This window comes from Hyaena hyaena, unplaced genomic scaffold (genome assembly GCF_003009895.1).
Source record: "Hyaena hyaena isolate Hyena2069 unplaced genomic scaffold, ASM300989v1 scaffold_669, whole genome shotgun sequence".
NCBI classification, from domain to species: Eukaryota; Metazoa; Chordata; class Mammalia; order Carnivora; family Hyaenidae; genus Hyaena; species Hyaena hyaena.
Genome location: NW_024081304.1, coordinates 792555 through 806932, shown reverse-complemented (window position 1 = coordinate 806932; position 14378 = coordinate 792555). Strand labels below are relative to the sequence as shown.

Genomic DNA, 14378 nt, shown 5'->3' with positions numbered 1-14378 from the left:
TTCATTTGTTCCTAATGCCTGATAATTTTAGTTTCCTCTACTCTGTTATTGATGGCCTTTATTATTCTTAAGTATTCTTAAAGTTTTATTATATTGTTTTCGTTTTCTACTTCATTCTCATAAAGCTCTTGTACCAGCAATTATGCAATGATATGCATGGAAAAATAGCTCTCATCTTTGTTTTTTTGTTTTTTTACCTTTCAACCCCCTTTCTTCCACTCGCGACCCCCTGCCTCTGGCAACCACCAATCTGTGTGTGTGTGTGTGTGTGTGTGTGTGTGTTTTAGGATTCTGCATATAAGTGAGATCATTTGCTATTTGTCTTTCTCTGTCCGGCTTATTTCACTCAGCATAATGCCCTCGAGGTCAATCCATGTCATTGTAAATGGCAAGATTCCATTCTTTTTAATGGCTGAGTAATATTTCACAGCATATTTATACCACCTCTTCTTTATCCATTCGTCAATGGACACTTAGGTGGTTCCCATGTCTTGGCTATTGTAAATAATGCTGCAGTGAACATGAGTATGTTGTGTGTGTGTGTGTGTGTGTGTGTGTGTGTATTTCAAAGTTAGTGTCTTTATTTTCTTTGGATAGATACTCAGAAGTGGGATTGCTGGATCATAGGATAGTTCCATTTTTAATTTTTTGAGGCATCTCCATACTGTTTTTCATAGCGGCCCTACCAGTTTATACCCCCACCCATAGTATACAAGGGTGCCCTTTTTTTCACATCTGCACCAGCTCTTGTGTTCTCTTTATTGTGATGGCCATTCTGAGTGCTGTGAGGTGAAAGCTTACTGTGGTTTCCATTTGCATTTCCCTGCTGATTAATGATGTTGAGCATCTTTTCATGTACCTGTTGGCCACCTGTATGTCTTCTTTGGGAAAATGTCTGTTGAGATCTTCTGCCCATCTTTTAATTGGATTGGTTTTTTTTTTTTGGCCATGGAGTTGTATGAAGGCTTTATGTATTGGATAATAGCCCCGTTGGGTATGTGATTTGCAGATATTTTCTCCCCGTTCAGTAGACTTTCATTTTGCTGATGGTTTCTTTTGCTGTGCTCAAGCATTTTAGTAGGATGTAGTCATGCTTTCTTTTAACTGCATAGATTTCTTCCTTTCTTTAAAGTTTATTTATTTATTTTGAGAGAGAGAGAGAGAGAGCATGAGCAGAGGATAGACAGAGAGAGGGAGAGAGAGAGAGAATCCCAAGCAGGCTCCAAGCTGTCAGCCCAGAGCCTGAACTTGATTTAAACTCACGAACCAAGAGATCATGACCTGAGCTGAAACCAAGAGTCAGACGCCTAACTGACCCAGCCACCCAGGCACCCCACCCCACTTACTTATTTTTATCTTTGTTGCAAAAATATTCTTAATGTTTTACTACTCCAGTGAAGGAATGAAAAAATATTTTCTTTTAATACCTCCCCCCTTTATGACCAAAAAAGTATTTGAATTTAAATCCAGCAATGGCCCATGGAAAGAGCCTCTTAGGGGCGCCCAGGTGGCTCAGTCCAGTTAAGTGTCCGACTTGGGCTCAGGTCATGATCTAGCGGTTCGTGGGTTCGAGCCCCATGTTGGATTCTGTGCAGGCAGCTCAGAGCCTGGAGCCTGTTTCAGATTCTGTGTCTCCCTCTCTCTCTGCCCCTCCCCTGCTCATGCTCTATCTCTCTCTGTTTCAAAAATAAATAAAAATAATTTTAAAAATTTATTTAAAAAAGCCTCTTCGTGTTTATTTGGGGCATGGAGGGGGCACTGCTCACCTTTCCACCTTTTGTTAGTTTACAGGTCATGCTGCATCCAGAAGGAAAGGCCCCTATTCTTCCCTAGTTTGGAAACCTGTAAGAGCAAATTCACTATTTTAAAGTGTTACTTGTTTTTCAGCGCAAGGTTTAAAAACGGCTCACCACTTGAACTTTGGTAAAGCTGTAGCCTTTTTAGCGTTCGGAAGGAACTGGACAAACCTCGGGGGAAATCTAGAGTGATCACAGCTTTCATGCGTAGTATATGTATTGGGTATCTTTTAAAAATATAGCTTCTCTTCTCTGAAACTGAATGAGGATAAAACCTTCCTGTTTCCAAGTTGTAGAGAACAGTGGTGAGGATGGCAGAAAGTGTAGACTTGTTGAGTCACTACGCTGTATACCTCAACTAATGTAACAGTTATCGTTGTACTCCCATACAGTGGACTACTATAGAACCATTTAAAATTTTTTTTTTAATTTATTTCTAGGAGAGAGAGAGAGACAGCGTGAGCAGGGGAGGGTCAGAGAGAGAGGGAGTCACAGACTCCGAAACAGGCTCCAGGCTCTGAGCTGGCAGTCAGCACAGAGCCCGACGCGGGGCTCGAACCCACGAACCGCGAGATCATGACCTAAGCGAAAGTCGGACGCTTAACCGACTAAGCCACCCAGGCGCCCCTACTATAGAACCATTTAAAAACGAGGCAGTTCTGGGGCGTCTGGGTGGCTCCGTCAGTTGAGTGTCTGACTTGATTTCAGCTCAAGTCAGGATCTTGCAGTTCGTGGCATCGAGACCTGTGTTGGGCTCCTCACTGAGTATGCAGCCTGCTTGGGATTTCTCTCTTCCTCAAAATAAATGAATAAACATTTTTAAAAATGAGTCTGCTCTGTATATACCAATATGGAATGGTCCCCCAAATAAATTGTTAAGTATAAAAAAACTGTGAAGAATATTATGATTGTACCATAGAAAGTACATATCAGAAACTTGTGTGGAATAAATAAATGATCTTCTAAAGTATGTTTGGTATATACTCTATACTAAATCCTAATACACGGACACATAATTATATTTTATTGTATTTCTGTAACGTAATATCCTTTTGTTTTTTGCTTATTGAGTTAATATATTGTTAAAGATTTGATTATGTTACAGATCTTAATTATGTTGAAATGATTACAAATGAGGCATCTTCCATCTGTTTTTTTTTTTAATGTTTGTTTATTTTTGTGAGAGAGAGAGAGAGAGACAGTAGCTGTGCTTGTGTGCGAGCTCAGAAGGGGCAGAGAGAGAGGGGGACAGAGGATCTGAAGCATGGATCGGATATTAGGCTCATTGGATATATGATTTGCAGATATTTTCTCCCCATTCAGTAGGCTGCCTTTTCATTTTGTTGATGGTTTCCTTTGCCGTGCTCAAACATTTTAGTAGGATGTAGTCCCACTTCTTTTTGTTTTTGTTGCAAAGATATTCTTAATGTCTTACTACTCCAGCGAAAATGTTTGTCAGTTTGACTACTCCGAGCTGTCAGCACAGAGCCTGATGCGGGCCTCAAACTCCCCAACCGTGAGATCATGACCTGAGCCCAAAAGCCCAAAGTCGGACGCCTAACTGACTGAGCCACCCAGGCGCCCCTCATCTGTGTTTATTTTTCCCAATAAATCATTTTGCTGAATGAGAGCCAGTTTATCAGTTCTGCTAAAGGTACGGAGCCGGTGGCCAGCTCATCTGTATTTATTGCATTTGTGGTAACATTTAAAATGTGTTTTGAACAGTACATGTGCCAATGTTTCTGACTACCATAGTAGTGTGAGCTCTTGAATAAAAATAGGAAAAACGAGACGACTGAGGCACCCATTACCCTCCTGAGTGTAGCTGATGAAGATACTTGGGGTTCACTACTCTTTGGCTTCTTAGGTAGGAAAAGAATATTCTGAAGGAAAAGAATATCTGAAGCATGATGAAGAAATGGTTACCATGACGATCACATTTCAGAGACTTTAGAGGAGACTGTGAATCTGTGGGGCTCATCCATTTTGATTGATTCAGCTGGTCTTTTAGTTTCATTCAGATGGCTCCCATCTCTGGATTTTATTTTTCCACATAAGTCACCCAGTTGATCGGTGGCTTAGGGATCGTGTAAGCTTGGCCGTCAGTAATGATAGGGTCACCAGGGTCTGTGGCCACGATACTATTGCCAGACCTGCACAAGGATGATTGTGTACGTTAAATGTCACTGGAACGTAGCTCCTGGCTTTTTCTGCAGACACACAAAAGGTTTGTCCGATTTCACTTATTCTATCGGTGCGATAAGATTAACATGATTTATTTTAAAGCCTGGCTGACCCTACAGTATTTGGGTTTTACTTTGCTGCCATCATATTTTACCCAGTGTGTTTGGCTGCTGTTTGGTTTTTATACTTTGACGTGTGCATAATCGTAGTTTGTACTACGTCTGGTCAGAGGCACGGTCCCGTGTGCACAACTCTACCTCCCAGCCCCAACTTAATGTTAAGTGTGACATGCTAGCACAGACAGGAAAATGAAGTGGAGCTACAAATGCTGTTGTGAGCTCTGTCTCCCTGTACGTTTTTATCACCCTTGGTCGTCTGGTTCCTGATGGTGAAAGCATAAACTGTGGAGCCGAACTTGGCAGAGCCCCGGGTCTGACCCTGGTGTGTGAGCTCAGCCCCCTCAGCCTTTGGGCCTTTCTCTCTTCTGCCCTCTGGGGGGTGTCTGGGGACATGACATGCAAGGATTGCCGACGCAAAGGAGAGCCCCAGGGCCTGGGCATTGGTTACTCGAGGACAGGCCTCTTGCCCGTCCACCCCGGGCCCTCGAAACCTGAACTTGTAAAGGTGGGGAGCAGACAGGGAATGCCCGAAAGGCACCGACGGGGTTGGGCTGTTAAGGAGGATGCGATTCCGAGTCTTTAAGTACAGAACCGATTCCTTCAAGTAGAGCCCAGTGTGTATTGGACCCCATCTCTGGGAAAAATCAATTCCAGAAGGGTGAGTGAAGTGAAATAATATGTTAAGGCTAGTGTGTGGCGGATTCAGGTTTGAAGGTTAAACTGGATTCAGTCTAAACGGGTGCAGTTGATGCCAAGGTTTCGTGACAGCACGTGACCTCCTTATCCAAGTGTGAGAACGCTTCTACTCTGCACCTGTGACGGTAAGAGGGATCCCTGCGTCTCCCTCCCGCCTGGGGGGTCCCTGTTACATGTGGGGCCCTGGGAAGTGCTTTGCATGCCCTGCCCCCTTGCTACCTCATAGCCTCTGTGAAGTAGCTTACCATTGTGAGGCCCGGCTAACATAAGGCAGGGCCAGTGTTCGAGCCCAGGCAGTGTGAGTCTGGCACCCTTGCTGGGAACAGCTGTGCCATGCTGCATTCTCACCACGGTTACGTGCCAGGGTGCGGTACCTTCTAGAAACAGTGAGTTCCGTGTGGATGGGTTGTGGGTAGTGGGAAAAGAGATCGGGTAAAGCCTGTTTAGGTGTCCGCGCCGTGCTAAGTACTGTCAGGGAAGAAAGGCGGGGTTTCTGTCCCTGCCACCCAGACAACGACACTCTAAGTTCTGTAGAACAAATGACACATAGCATGAAACAAATAATATGTATTTGTGTGGCAGAATCTGAAAATATTATCTCTAGTTAACGAGAGGTGGGAAGAGGACTAGAAGGTGTTTCTTTTAAATCTGTCACTTTCAGACATTTGCCTTTGAAAGTTAGCTCTTCGCTGCGGGCACAGAGTCCCCTCCTCTGGGCTTTGGATCTGACAGGCAAGAACCCGTCCCTGTGGTCAGCAGACTGGTCCATTTTGAGGTCAGAAGGGTTGTCTTCAACATGACAGGTGTCATTAAGATCTCTAAAGAGATGAACCCATTAGCCTATTGAACTAACTGGACCAGCGATTTATTTTCCAGGATGTCACCATTTAAAAAAATCTCTAACCCCCTCCTGTTGGGCGATCAGCCTGGAAACGGTTGCCTGGGGGCGGGAGGGGGGCACTTATGAGCCTGGTTAGAATCCATGGTTTAAGTTTGCCCTGATTCTCGCTCCATAGATGGTTCTCGAGAGGGTCCCAGTGTGGCACAGGCACTGTTCTGGGCATGAGGTTAGAGCAGTGAACAGAACAGATGGGGGCCTTCCTCACAGGGAGTGGTCTTTTCCTCCTATTTCATTTGCTCATGTACATTTCACAGCTGATATAAAAGTGCTCTTGGTAGAAGTTTCCGGATTTCACACGCCTCCTTTCTCCTTAGCCCCAGCCAGCCCTTTGAATAAGGGGGGTGGGTAAGGCAGTGAGATGCCTCTGGGGAGGTCTCAAGGGCGCGAGGAGGGCAGCATCCGGGGACTGTCCCTGCTTGGGTGATGGGAACGGCACAGGGCACACCTGTTTCCCGGTGTTGCTGAGCCCTCCGCCCCAGGCAGGCGGGGATGAGCCCGTGAGCCCGCCCGCATCCCAATGCCGTTGTTGATTGGCGATAACTTCAGTGGTCACACAGCACGGCACCTCGTCTCCATGGAAACACCTCTAAATATTCCTCTGGTGACTTGTGCTCTACATTCTGCCTGGATCTGAGCCCTCCTGTGGCAAAATATTCTAAAGATGTTAAAAGGTGGGGGGAGGCTCAACTAATAAATCTATTCTAAACGACTGAGTCATTTGTTTTGATTACCCGGGTGATTGCCAAATGTTAATTTAAAACTGAAATAGGCCATGAGCTCACTGTGCTAACAATGCTGAGTGTTTGAGCTAACACAGCCTGACGATGAGGGCCAGACCCAGCGCCAGTGCAAATGGTACACGATAAGCAGGCATCGGGGAAGGATGCAGAACATCTTGGCGCTTTAACTTTTAAGGGTTGTAAATATCAAGTAGAATGTGTTACCGTGAGGCATTTCAAAGGAGCTCGGCTGGGGGGAGGAGGTTGTTTTGTTTTTTGTGTTTTTTTTTTTTTTTTAATTTCTAAACTTTTTTTCTGGAGAGGTAACTTTGCATCTCGCTTCTCGTTTTTTCCTAACTTAGGCACATTGGAAGTCGCCCACTGTGTCCAGCCCTTGCTGAATACCTCCCAGTCTCCACGCATCCAGTGTGAGGTAAGTCTGACCAATGGCCACAAATTCGGACACTGACCTTCAGCCTCCCAGTTAGTGGTGTTGGGGTTGACCTTGTAAAAGAAAAAAAAAAAGCTTTATTTGTACAGTAGATTGAACAGGATTCATTTTAGTTGACCCAACAAATCTCTCTGCTTATCCTAAATATCAGCTTTCAAGGGGAAAATGTCTTTTCAAGGGGAAAAACAAATCTCATGTGCTTTTAATTGGGGGGCATGAAAAGTGAATGTGCCAAGCACAACAGAACTGTTAGAAGGCCTGCCTGAAAATACAGATGTGTTCATGCCCCGGCGTGAACAGTAGGGAGCAGGAAAGCCACGCCGAGCAGTCCTGGCATCGAGCGAGGAGAGGAGGCCAGCGGGGGGAAGGTGGGGCTGATCCAATCAGCTGTCAGGGATCTTTGTGCAAGATCTGGGGTAGGAGCTCCAGGGAGGGCTTCCGTTGGGTTATGCCATCGAGGGCCAGCATATTGGTTTCAGATCAGAATCGATGTTCAGGGCACAGCGGCGCCGGTGTGAACAGCCAGATGGAGAAACCCTTTCGTTTAGCGGACAGTGTGGACAGGCGGCCTCGGGCTTCATTTAGCCACAGGGTTTATGTACGCTCTGTGATGATGATTGAGGGTTACGCAGTGCTCTCCTTGAGAGATGGGACACTTCACTTTGCAGATCTCAAACTTGGTTCGTCCAGGCACGGTGTAAGGGGCCCCAGTCTTGGGGCTTTCTGTGCCCTGCCCTGCACACGTTTTTGGGAGAGGAGGTGACATTTGCCCGAAGCAGACCACTCCAGATTCGCACTTCTCTCCGTCAAAAGCTTGCTGCATGTTTGTTTATGCCCCCCTGCCCCAACCCCTGCTTTCGTGCTCAGTCTCACATTCGGTGAGGGTTGTTGTTTTCTGTTAGGGCAGATGGTCACGGAGCTGGCCAAAGTTGTCTCCAGTTGCTTCATACATATTAAAATACATATAGTTCTACCTTAAAGAATAAAAAACCAAAATAAGACAGACTTGGAGAAGTGTTTGATCTGAATTTTGTCAGTTTCCTTGATGGCGTGGAAGCTGGAAGGTCTTCCCAGGGCCTGGGGTTCAAACCGGCCCGGACACCAAAGCCTCCACAGGCTCTCAGCTGCGAGCGATCTGCTCGGCCAGCTTGGGGGAAGCCCTGCGCTGCTGTCATTCATGGCCTTTACCTAAAGTGGTTGTTTTCAGACTTTAAAAAAAAAGAAATTTTTTTTTACAGTTATTTATTTTTGAGACAGTGAGACAGAGTGTGAGCAGGGGAGGGGCAGAGAGAGAGAAGGAGACACAGCATCCGAAGCAGGCTCCAGGCTCTGAGCAAGCGTTCGGCACAGAGCCTGACACGGAGCTCGAACCCACGAATTGTGAGGTCATGACCTGAGCTGAAGTCGGATGCTTAACCAACTGAGCCTCCCAGGTGCCACAGAGATTTTTATTTTTTTTAATGATAGAAACCTGTCTTCAAATAAAATCTTAGGTCTTCCCCCACCAGAGCAGAACTGTGACTCTCATCATCCTCTGAGGAACCCGAGGGCAGCTTGCCTGTATTTCCCCACAGCAGTAGAGACTAGACTGTGTAACGAGGTCCACCGAGGGGCTGGCCTGTCAATGTGGTTGAAAATGCTGGCTAGGTGGTTTGCCCTTAGCCATCTACAACTTTGGTACGCTTCATCGGGAGAAAACTGATGGAAGCTATGTGTGTTCTTAAAATGAAACATTTTAATGGAAGGTTTTTGAATACGTATTTGAAGTGGTTTTGAGATATTAAACCACCCCAGTGACATCTTTTATTTGACCCAAGCTTAGCATCTTTGGGTTTCCTTTAAAAGGTTTTTAAGTTTATTTCTTTTGAGAGACAGAACAGAGGAGGGGCAGAGAGCGAGGGAGAGCAAGAATCCCAGGCAGGCTCTGTGCTGTCAATGTGGAGCCCGATGTGGGGCCCGAACTCGCAAACTGTGAGATCATGACCTGAGCCGAAGCCAAAAGTCAGACGTTTAACCGACTGAGCCACCCAGGCGCCCCACTTGGGTTTCCCTTTAGAGCATTGAATTTCTCGGGTGACTTGATCAAATCTGTTAAATTCTGTTGGACTGTGACAGAAATCGATAGGATTGACATGAAACCATTCCACAGTCACAACGCGGTTGTGTCTTGTCATCTTTCTTCATTTTTCTTACTGATGTATTCATTCATTCAGCCCCACTACGTGTTAGGCCAGGGACGTAGGCTCAAGCAAAAGAAAAAGAATCATCCATTTTCATCTTGATCTTCTTCAACTAGGGGACCTCCCTAGACGATTTTCCTTTTTGCAGATGGAGAAACAAAGCCGATTTTCCTTTTTAAATTAAATCGCCCAGTATTGAGTAGGCCCGGATGGGTTCAGGGGTGCAGTCCAAAGTCCCTGTCTCCAGTCTGGTCTCTGAGCCTGTGATGCTGGTCCCCCCAGACAGGCATGGGCAAATAATGGAGTAGACGGGCAGTGCCTGGAGCCCAGATGCCCCCAAAGTGAAAGCAAATGTAAATCGTGTGTTTCGTACTCTGGTTTGGAAGTTTGCTGACATGCAATTGAATGGTTTAGGAAAATGGACTTTGCAGTTTTCACATGAGAATATTTTGGTTTTTTAAATGATAAAAACTTTGTTTTCAAGAACTTGAAGTTATCCCACTTGGCCACGTTTTTGTTATGGAATCGTATGGAATGAAAACATTTTTTAAATGTTTTATTTATATTTGACTTAATGTTTATATATATATATATATTTTAATTTTTTTAATGTTTTATTTATTTCTGAGAGAGAGAGAGAGACACAGCATGAGCAGGGGAGGGTCAGAGAGAGAGGGAGACACCGAATCCGAAACAGGCTCCAGGCTCTGAGCTGGCAGTCAGTACAGAGCCCAACGCGGGGCTCGAACCCACGAACCATGAGACCATGACCTGAGCCGAAGTGGGACGCTTAACTGACTGAGCCACCCAGGCACCCCTATATATATTGTTTATTTATATTTGAGAGAGGGAGACAAAGTGTAAGTGGGGGAGGGGCAGAGAGAGAGAGAGAGGGAGACACAGAATCTGAAGCAGGCTCCAGGCTCTGAGCTGTCAGCATAGAGCCTGAAGCAGGGCTTGAACCTATGAACTGCGAGATCATGACCTGAGCTGAAGTCGGATGCTTAACCTACTGAGTCATCCAGGCACCCTGGAACAAAATGTTGAACCCAACATAATTCTTTTTTTTTTTTTGCTCTTTTTAAAGTTTTCATTCATTCATTCATTCATTCATTCATTCATTCAAATAAACTCTACACACAACATGGGGCTCGAACTCCCAACCCTGAGATCAAGGGTGGCACACTTCTCCAACTGAGGCCACCAGGAGCCCTGAACCCAACATAATTCTTAACATACACGAGCTGGGTGCTCTGTGTATTTGTTTCTGTAGGAGCAGCAATGTTGTTAATTAAGAATTAAACATGTATTTCACATTGAAGAAATATTTGTATCACTAACATATGGTCACTTTAATTATTGATTTGGCAGTTTTTAATATTCACAGAACATAAATTTAAAATATAGTAGGCATAGTGATTTGGTTTGTACCATTTATATCGACGTGACCTCTCTTCTTGGTAAACCAGCAAGCAAGCGTGAAAATGAGCACAGATGGCTTACACAAGCTTAAAGAATTTGGAAACTATCAGTCCAGAGCCAAGGTCTCAAACTGGTGGGCTGAATCTGGCACACAGGGGTGTTCTTTTAAAATTTTAAGTGAGTTGCCAGCATTTAAAATTTGAGAGATTTCACATGTTTAAAAAAAAAAATCCAGATTTTCAGCTTCTCTTGAAATATCAGAAGATCTGGCAACACCGAGTCTGCATTCCTTTTGGGCAATACGAGGCTGAATAGCCAGATAGCTGCCGTGTCTTCAGCTGGAGCATGAACTCTGAAATTTGCCAGAGTCCCTACCACTCTCTTACCTCCTTGGTCCAGGGACAGGGGTCCTTTATCTGAATGTTGAACGTGGCCATTATCTGAATGTGTTCCTCATTTTTTTAAAGACCTGCTTGGCTCTTACAGGCAAGCAAGTTTTCAACCTCAGGCCTAAGTGAAACTGAGGCTACCAACTTAGAGCTATCCTTTCTCCCAAAATACTAGCTTATAATTTTCAGGTATGTGGTGTTGGGTGATACCCATTTTAATTTAAGGGCGTGCATTAAAAGGGTTGAGAGCGCCTGGCTGGTTCAGTCAGTAGAGCGTCCGACTCTTGATCTTGGGGTCGTGAGTTCGAGCCCCATATTGACTGTAGAGATTTAAAAAAAAAAAAAAAACAGAGTTGAGGGTTGAGAAGAGACATACCTTGTGATGGTGTCTGAATAGGAGAAAGGGTATCAGCAGAATTTGGCAGGCTCCTGGGGTCCGCCCCCGTGTTTCATCAGACTTGCACGGGTGGGTTCTAACACAGGAAGGATGTCTGGAGTTGGGCCTGAGATTACATAACTCCAGTGAGCCCCAGATTGTACCGCTGCTAGTCCAAGGACCTGTTTCCCTTTGAGTAGCAAGGGGACTCCACCTTAAAGCAATCCTTCTAAGAAAAAGGAGTCCTGCAGGGATGTTTTGACGTATCTTTATCTTTGGCCTAAGAAAGAAAAGGAGATCAAATCTTCATAGATAAATCTGAGTTCACTTCTCATTGCAGTAGAAGAAGTTTAAAAAGTCAATTAAAAATTTTTTGCAATGTTTATTTTTGAGAGAGAGGGAGACACACACATACACAGAGCATGAGTGGGGGAGGTCAGAGAGAGAGAGGGAGACACAGAATCTGAAATAGGCTTCAGGCTCTGAGCTGTCCACATAGAGCCTGATGTGGGGCTCAAACTCCTGAACCGTGAGGTCATGACCTGAGCCAAAGTCAGATGCTTAAATGACTGGGCCACCCAGGTGCCCCTAAAAAGTCAGTTATTTTTGAAACTGATGTAGTGCATATAAAAGATAAATTTAATTTTTATTTTAAGACTTTAAGTTACTGGTAGTAAAAAAGCTACATATGTTAAAGCTCAAGAATCCTGTCTTAGGGATTAGCGCTGTTAATTTTGTAATTACAGGAGAATATATTGGTGAGAGGCTTAGAAAACTTACGAATGAGACCATAGAAAATAGGACACTTATCCAATCCTTGCATAAATGATAACCTGTAAGCTATAAAATGATAGAAGTCGTCAGGAAGAGATCAACAGACTCAAATCCATAAAAATTTTCTGAGAGAGTAGACCTTCAGTGCTCTCACCACCCACACAGAAATGGGAAGTCTGACGGGGTGGGGGTGGTAACTAACTTGATCGTGGTAATGAACTCACTGTGTGTGTGTGTGTGTGTGTGTGTGTGTGTGTATCAGATCATCAGGTTTACCTTCGATGTGTATGATTTGCACTAATTAAACCTCAGTAAAGCTGGGGGCAAATGATGAAAACATACCAGGAGAGTTTGTGGTGGATGTGATAACATAATTAGTTTCCGTATTAACACCCGGAGCTCACATAGATCGTAAGGCCTAGCACTTGCCTGGCCTATGGTAGGTACTCCGTAACCATTGGCTGAATGAATTCTCCAGTAGGTGGAAGGGTAAAAGACATACATGTTATATCCCAGAGTGAGTAAATGCATGGCAAAGTGCCCAGCCTCCATGGTATGCAAGGATGAACCACGTTCAAACCCTAAGAGGGTATATTTTTTGCCTATTAAGTCAACACAGCAAAAAACACCTAGTGCTACTATGGTTGGTTACCTTGAAACTGAGAAACACTTACTGCTGGGAGTTCTGTAAATTGGTCTATAAGCGCTTTGGAACATTTTGTGGCAGTTTGTGGCCAGGGTCACAGATTGATACCCCTTGATCCAGTAATCCTATTTTGGGACATGTGCTCTAAGAAACAAATTGTTCTAAGAGAAGAAAATAAACGCTGTATGTTGCGGGTATGCATCACAGCGGTATTTTTTTTTTAGTTTATTTTGAGAGAGAGCGAGAGAGACAGTGAGCGCAGACAAGTGGGGGAGGGGCAGAGAGAGAAGGAGAGACAAAATCCCAAGCAGGCTCTGTGCCATCAGCACAGAGCCCGACTCGAGGCTTGAACCCATGAACCGTGAAGTCATGGCCTGAGCCAAGATCAAGAGTCAGATGCTCAACTGCCTGAGCCACCCAGGCACCCCCGTCACAGTGCTATTGGTATGAACAAAAAAGTTAGAATTTAAATGTTCGTGTACTCAAGAAAGATTCTTGGGTAAGTAATTGGGATACATCTGTGCAGTGGAATCCCATGAGTCTGTCCAAAATTATAATCTTGATGCTCGCAGACCGATATGGAAGACCTTGTATGATCCGGCCGTTGTTTACGTGCTGTGATGATAGGCTTGTAAAGTGCCAGCGCGCATGTGGATGAAGGCTAGAAGTAATGCTTCATTTGAGGTTGTGTTCGTATTACTGTCCTGTTGTGGGCACATTTTGCCAGAAGTCTGTGGCTCGCTTAGAGGTTGAGACTCCTCAGCTTCTACCTTCTTGACTCCACACCACAAGCCGTTGGTGTTATGTGAATGGCCGTGGCTCACGAGGAGCACTCCCGCCTAGAGCCTACGATGGGATGTGCACCATGTGGCCTCCCATGTTTCTGCCTTTTCCCCCTCTCTTTGCCCATGTTTCATCTGTTCTCTGTAGTTGGTGGCGAGGCACCCCTTGGTGTCCCACGTGATAAAGTACAAGCACTTGTCTCCGAGCTGTTCACGGCCGTGCGGCCCGGGAGTGAATCTTGGTGTCTCAAGGCTCCACGTTCACTTAAGCAGAAGCTTAGTGGAGCCGTAGAGCAGGGGCAGTGCCTGTTTCCTCCTCTGGTGGTATTTAGCCAAGTGACAAAAGTCCCCTCTCGTGTCCCGAGCCTGCGGCCGGCACCCCCTCCCCTCCAGCCATGCTCCCCACATCAGACATCCTTGTTTCCCTGCTGGAAGTGTACTTTTCTCCTTTAATTAGGTCAGTTACTTCATGTCTGTTTTTCTTTTTTGACACGGTTTCCTCTGGCTTTAGCGCCACATATTTTCCCCATATGTCATTGCCTCTGGAGCTCCGTGTTGCAATCGCTTTTCAAGGGGAACAGAGAGCACATTACCAAAGGGGGGGGGGTAGCGCTTGACTCCTCGCCTGCATGAGCACTCCTATTTCTTTTGGGCCTTGTTCTGTTTGGTTTTGTAGTCTTCATCGTCAGTTATGTTTGGACTGAAAGATACTTAAGTAAAAATAATGGTAAGTCAGAGAGATGTCTGGCAAAGGTGCAGCACATTTGTTAAGGTTCCTGGTTTATTTATCTCCCCGTCTCTATGGTGACTAAATCCGGGGCTGGGATTTAATGGACTTAATGTTGACCTCTTGTGCGTCTCCCAACTTTCCCAGCCTCCCATAGAGAAGGAATTCATTTTCACTGGAGGAGAGAAACTGCCGCACTTAGAGGAAGGGTCCCAA

General features: G+C 45.2%; 1 protein-coding gene across 3 annotated transcripts in view; it reads left to right on the top strand.

Annotated features, from left to right (window-relative positions):
- FHL1 (four and a half LIM domains 1) overlaps positions 1-14378 on the top strand; it is a 64472-nt gene that overhangs the window by 17410 nt on the left and 32684 nt on the right. For 2 of the 3 annotated variants that reach the window (XM_039217157.1, XM_039217154.1), the window contains exons 1-2: positions 5106-5181; positions 6778-6848. The gene's annotated coding sequence lies outside the window, so the exon portion shown is untranslated. Of the gene's footprint in view, positions 1-5105; positions 5182-6777; positions 6849-14378 lie in introns of those variants that run through there. The other variant, XM_039217155.1, reaches the window with a different exon arrangement.